The 7276-nt window shown below is 30.5% G+C and overlaps 1 protein-coding gene across 2 annotated transcripts in view; it reads right to left on the bottom strand.

The window, feature by feature from the left end:
• Positions 1-7276, bottom strand: part of LOC108687082 (ring canal kelch homolog) — an 87864-nt gene that overhangs the window by 79755 nt on the left and 833 nt on the right. The gene's annotated exons all lie outside the window — the stretch shown is intronic.

Below are 7276 nucleotides of genomic sequence, written 5' to 3' on the forward strand. Positions count from 1 at the left end.
ATCGCACAATTGTCAACTAATTATTGAAAATTTTTTTAATTTAAATTTTTTAATTTTTTTTATTTAAAATAACAAATAAATATGTGTTTTATTCATTCAAAATACAATAAAATTCGCAATGTATGTTTATTATTATCTAATCTTATTTTATAATTTAACTTTTTTCAACTTTTTCTGTGGCTCCTTATATCACCTATTTCATTATAATTGTATATGATGTAAATAGCTAGAAATATTTAAATCATTTTTTTATTACACATCTTTGAATTACACGTCTTTATACTATCCAAAATATGGCGGAGAATCACATGACTGGGTAACATCAAAGGTTCCGACTTTACTATCGTAACTGTGTATGGTTAAATTGTGTCTAAATCGAGAATCGAATTCGGATTTCACGTATCACCATGCTAGCGTCATCAAAGACTAGCGTTCTCACAGATAAAAATACTTTTCATAGTAAGTTCTTTACAAATTTTAATTTAGTTTGGGAAAGATTATTAGTACTTCAGATTGTTGCGAGTTCGAACATAATCGGTGTGTAATCAAATTTCTGAGATATGTATTGTGACCATGCTCGCGAGTGACAGCACTTCGCCGCGTGCTCTATGACTTTTTCTTACTGATGTGAACCTGGTGCTCAACTTTATCAAAAATTAATACCGCAGGCCGTTTATACTTCGTTTGTACCCGTTTGTACCGATCATTATTTCGTTTGTACCTCAAACAGACCGATGTGAACCTGACGCTCAATTTTATCAAAAATAAAAATTAATACTGCAGGCCGTTTGTACTTCGTTTGTACTTGTTTGTATCGATCATTATTTCGTTTGTACCTCAAACAGTTAAACAAAAAGTGAAAAATAAAAAATGGCCAGCGCGCAACTTTAAAATTTTTTAATTTCATTTATGCCATTCGAAAGAGAATCGTTTGTACCCGTTTGTACCTCTCTTACTTTCGTTTGTACCTCAAAGGATTCAGAGATACTATATAGGGGTTGCGCAAAAACTGAAACGCGCTGTATCTCCGAACTCTTTGAGGTACAAACGAAAGTAATAGAGGTACAAACGATTCTCTTTCGAATTTTATGAAATTTTGAAATCGTTGTATTTCCGAACCTTTTGAGATACAAACGAAAGTAATAGAGGTACAAACGGGTACAAACGATTCTCTTTCGAATGCCATTGGTCCCATTTCGATATCTTTAAAATTCGCTAAATTTGTTATGTAGGGATTGCGCAAAAACTGAAAGGCACTGTATCTCCGAACCCTTTGAGGTACAAACGAAAATAAAAGAGGTACGAATACAAACGATTCTCTTTCGAATGGCATAAATGAAATTAAAAAATTTTAAAGTTAGTAAGTAAATTTAAGTAAAGTTAGTAAATAAACAACGATATTTCGATACTAACGGTTCGACAGCCGCACTCTTATTAAATCTTTATTATTATAGTGAGCATCTCATAAGACGATTATTGTACAATTAAATGCTAACGATCTGTCGATGGCAAGAGCTCGTATTCTTACAATTAGTAAAGTACATTATCCAAAAGGGTAACTTCGTCACGACTCGGAACAACAATGAACATGCAAGATAATTACAATAATCGGTTCGGCACAGAAAAAGATATAAAAACAGAAAGTGATTCGACTGTCGGCGAAGACAGACGAATGACTCGAAGAAAGGCGAGTGCAAATCGGCAGCTAATAATTTTCCCAATGACAAGGCTATCGAGTGGCACGTGATTCGTAATTCTACAGATTCTGACGACAGCCATTAAGCCGACTGCTTGCAATCACGCGAGTTTTCACGCGCGACTCCATCCACCCGATGAACCTGATGATCAGAAGCTTTACAATACAATAGTAGCAGCATTCATCTCACTCACTATCCTCGTCTTCTCTGGTCTTTATCGCGACAGCTGGTATCCTGAATTGAAGCTCACTTCTTTAATTCTTTTGACAACAAGAAAGCGTGCATCTTCTTACAATGGTCATAAACTCAGCCACAGTGCCGACCGGGAGTTCTCCACGGATTCACGACCGTTCGGCTTCCCCTCTAATCAGGACCATGTCACATTGTCGATTGTCAATTATGCGGCTCTACATATCGTATAAGTCCTCGCGAAGCCACGAATCCTTGCGTCTTAGAGCGCGTAATACAAATTTACATAGATTTCTGCGTCTGTAGCTTCTAGATTATTCGAGCTGGGAATGTTCTGGCAGCTCTGCCACCAGCTCCGTATCGAAGTATCTGCATATTCGTCTATATTTGCTACTGGATGGGCCAGTAGTTTTCGCCTTCCATCGCTCCATTCTGTAAGCAGTGTGTAATATAATCAAGTTTGGGGCAACAATGCATTATCAAAAATATATGAAACTCTATTCTGCATGTCCGGGGTCCCTGGCGAGACCCCCAGTCTAACACCGCACCTTCTTGGCGTAGTTTTCCTTCTTCCAGTGGTGAGACAACGAGATCACAAATCAATATCTTAGCCGTCGACTCTAAATCTAAATCTAACTGGGAGACTAACTACTAAAAGAAATAAGTTATTAACAAAAGAAATAAGAAAAAGAACATAAACGAATAAATAACGTACACTCGTATGTGTGCTCATACTCGCGCGCTCGCTTGCATGCTCGCCTTCCGAGCCGGCAGGACGCAAAATTCCCCGCAGACATTCCGCGACAGTGACGGACAAAAATTGTCACGTCACAGCATATAAAAATAATGATTATCTTAAATATTTAACTTTAGCAATAATTACGTGTGTGAAGTTGGCATCTCATCTTTTGGCACCGCAAGTTTTGATAAGAGTTCCATTGGCACCCGCAATAGTTCTATAATTCCTGATAGGTTTTATAAATAGTTCCTGATAAGTTTTATAAGTAATATAAATAGCAATTTTGTTTTTTTTTTTTAGCTAAATCAACAGAACTATTTATAAAACCTATAGGAATTATAAAATTATTGCGGATGCCAATGGAACTCTTATCAAAATTTGCAATGCCAAAAGATGAGGTGCCAACTTCACATATGTGCAATAATTGACGTTTTTATTTTTAGTTGATTTATTTATTTATTTATTTATGTAAGCGGTTTTATTTCAAATATTTTAAATAGAAGTGATTCGTTACATATATTTTTAATCATTATTCTAATCCAAGTAATAATAGTTTTAATTCTACTTCAAAGATATTCTCATTGAAGATTCCCTTATTTCAACCCAAATAATGACAATTTTAATATTCTGTATCAAAAATTATTACTAGAAAAAAACTATTGTATCAAATTACAAATTAAAGCTCAAATGATAGCTTAACTTACCAAGACATATATATATATATATAAAATAAAACCTAATATTTTTGTTACTTAACTTTAATAATACGTATCTCATTCTTACAAAAGTTTGTTAATTAGCGATTTAATAGTACTATAATTTTTTAAATGACTTGTAAAATTGATATGTTTTGTATGATATGTTATGTAAAATTGAAAGATTTTTAAAGAAACGCGTCATGAAGAAAAATAAAATGGCAAAACTAAAAACGCAATATTTAGATTATTAAAGATATTAAAGATATTATATAGATTATTAAAAATATAGATTATTAAAAATATTGCATATGTACAACAACATATGCAATGCATTAGTTTGTATAATATGCTATATCATGCTTGACTATCTGGGATGATTTTATGGAAACTGCAAATGTGATTTTTTATTAGTGTTTTTTATTATGTATAAATGCTTATGTATATAATATGATTAATCAAAATAATTAGCGATATAACTACTATTTTTGGGAAATACTTTAAGTTTATTTGAATAAGTTTTGTAATCTGTAAACAGATCGCGAAATTCTTAATAAATTTTAAGTATTCCAGAAATGATATTTAAATTGATACGTAAACAATATTCAAATTTACATCGACATAATAAATTCAAATATTACTTAAGTATCAATTAAGTATATATTTAAATATCATTTTTATAATATTAGAAATGGCTGCAATCTTTTTGATTTCAAAAAGATTGCAGATTCTTTCTATGACATTTCATCAAAGTTTCATGTGTAAAAATTGCGGACATTTTACTATTTCAGAACTGTCTCAGACAGATTGCAAACATATTTCGCAATTTTTATAAAACATTTTCACTTTTCAGTTAAAATATTTCTGAGATATTTTTGAAAACTTGTATGTTTTCGAAAATTGCTATATGGGTAATGTTATTCAAACATTGGATTATAAAACAAGGAGATATTGTTTGCTATCAGAAAGCTATAAATCAAGGAATTCAAGCGAATAATTTTCTTTATGACGTCTGTCTAGTTGGCCCACTTAACTTAATCTTAATGAAAAAATTATGAAATAATGCGCTAATCATATCCGCAAACAAAAAATTTTGCGTTTAGCTAAAAAATTCAGAAAATTCATAAACTCATTCCGTTTAGCTAAAAAAAAATTTATTGTAGGGGCTGAGTAGGCAGCTCCCCCATCCGTTAAAAACAATCGATTTGAAAAATCAAATGTACAGAATTATGCGCTATTATTTCCAAGCATTTTCGATTTTTGCGCTGCTATTCTTAAAGCACTTCCCTCTTGGAGCGAACAGCCATATTCATCCCTAAGTCATTTAAAATTGTAAAATTAAATAACTCCCACTATGCATAATAATTCTCTGATTTATGCGCTACTATTTCTAAGCATTTTCGATTTTTGCGCTGCTAAACTTAAGGCACTTCCCTCTTGGAGCCATATTCATTCCTAAGTCATTTAAAATTGCAAAATTAAATAACTCCCACTACATAATACATAATAATTCTCTAATTTATGGGAGACTATTTCCAAGTTATTTCTAATAGCAAAACAAATACACAAGTTGTTATATACATCATGTAAAGAATGGACAGTATAAATTTATTTTATATTTTTATAAATATATTTAAAAAAAAATTCAGAAATAGAAGAAAATTATTATCAAGCCTATTATTATATTTATTGATTTAATGCATCTTTAACAAAGTTCTTTACAGTCCTTATCTCTTATTTCTTAATAGGATATTGCTTGGAATTCATAGCGCATAAATCAAAAATAGACTTCGATTGGTTAAGCATGTATTTTCATAATTTTTCATGAATTATAAATATTAATGTTCGCTCTAAGAGAGAAATGCCTTTAAAGGTTGCAGCGCAAAAATCCAAAATGCTTGGAAATAGTAGCGCATACATCAGAAAATTATTATGCATAATCAGAGTATTTAATTTTGCAATTTTAAATGACTTAGGGATGAATATAGTTGTTCGCTCCAAGAGGGAAGTGCCTTAAGAGTTGCAGCGCAAAAATCGAAAATACTTGGAAATAATAGCGCATAAATCCTGTATATTTGATTTTTCAAATCGATTGTTTTTAATGGATGGGAAGATTGACTTGGCTGCTTACTCAGCTCCCCACAAAAAAATTTTTTTTTTAGCTAAACGAAATGAACACAAATTTTTTGTTTGCGGATATATAGCGCATAAATAGCGCATTATTTCATATTTTTTTCATTAAGATTTGGTTAAGTGAGGAGGGGGGGGGCCAGCTAGGCAGACGTCTTTATGTTATTTGCAGGAAAATCTTGAAAATGAAAAAACTATTAAGAATAATCCCATTAGATTTTCTATACAAATTTTTTTTTAGTACATTGGTGACGCAAACAAAGATTCTCCCCAGCGCGCCTAGTGGCCATAAGTGGAATTAGCATAAATCAGCAAATACTTTATATGTAACAGTCCATCAAAATTAGTAAAAAATAAATATTACTTTTTGTTGTGTTACTACTTAATGTTTATATTACATGAAATCCCCAAATATTTTTGCTTAAAACGAAATAGACATTTGGCATTGAAAAGAGAGAAAGCGAAGATGCTGAATGCAAAAAGTGCAAACAACGTACAGGGCCAAACTTACAGTAATCCGAAAATGCATTTTCATTACTTCCCCAAGGAATCTAATTTAAAAAAAAAAATGAAAAATTGCTTTAAAAATGGGCAAATCAACTTTGCAATATATGCGTATTTGTTCAAAGCATCTTAAGACTATTTTTCAGAAAGAAAATTTAAAAAATTATTATTAATTATTATTTTTTTAATTATTTTTAATTTTTTTTAATTATTAAATTAGTAATAAAAACTGTATGTTACACCAATATTTACACATCTGCTGATATTCTTCTAAAATATTTTTATTTGAATAGTAATATACGAAAATATCTTTGCATGTTCTTCCAAGTTGTATTATTTTCCATAGGTTGCTTTTTAAGCTTCTAATTGATTTTAATTTAGAATTAAAGAGACACAAGTTGTTTCTAATGTTTGTACCTTCTCAAAATATTACGCACGCACGCACGCACGCACGCATGCAGTTTTGAAACTGAAATGACATCACTTAAAAAACGCTAAATGAAAGCTAGATTATATCGAGCTAAATTGCGAACTAAAAAGCAAAGGTTTATATTCATTTATTCGTCTTACAAGGAACCCACTTGCAGTGCTTCATAAATAAATATAACAACCAAATCCAGAAAAATAGACTCACTAATGTCCGTTTTTGCATAAAATAAATAAATCTGGTAAAAAAAAGTATCGCTCTGTCCCATGAACCGAGATATTAATTAAAGTTGACAAATATTCGAATTAGGAAATCTGTCACATCAGTAGTAGAGAGACATGAGACTAATAAATGAAGATTTTTTTGTTTTAATTACATAAAATTTTCGATTTCAAAAACAAATTTTCTGCTTTAAAAAATTTCTTTAAAAAGAAATGGTAATTATTTAAAATACAATTCCCTCTTAGAATCTAAATAAAAATGTACTCATTCGACATATTTTCACTTAAAACAAAAGATTTTGACAAAAAAACGTGGCAGTCGGTCTCGTGAATCGAGTTATTAAGCATTATTAAGAGTTATTAAAGTTCGAGATTTTAGAAGTTAATATAAGTTATTCCGATTCGATACAACTCTGTATATGTTCTGTTTTAATTACAAATTTAATGCTTTAAAAACACAAATTCGCTACTTTAAAAATTCACTGTTTTAAGCACACAAATTCTTTGCATTAGTTGTGAATTTGTGTTTTTAAATCAATGAATTAGTGTCTTTAAAGCAATGAATTTGTGTTTTTAAAATAGAAAATTTATATTCTTATAAAGAACTTTTTTTATAGAGAACTTGTGTTTTTAAAATTTATTAGTATTTACATAAATATTTAAATAAATAATAT

The sequence above is a fragment of the Atta colombica genome, unplaced genomic scaffold (genome assembly GCF_001594045.1).
Source record: "Atta colombica isolate Treedump-2 unplaced genomic scaffold, Acol1.0 scaffold2, whole genome shotgun sequence".
NCBI classification, from domain to species: Eukaryota; Metazoa; Arthropoda; class Insecta; order Hymenoptera; family Formicidae; genus Atta; species Atta colombica.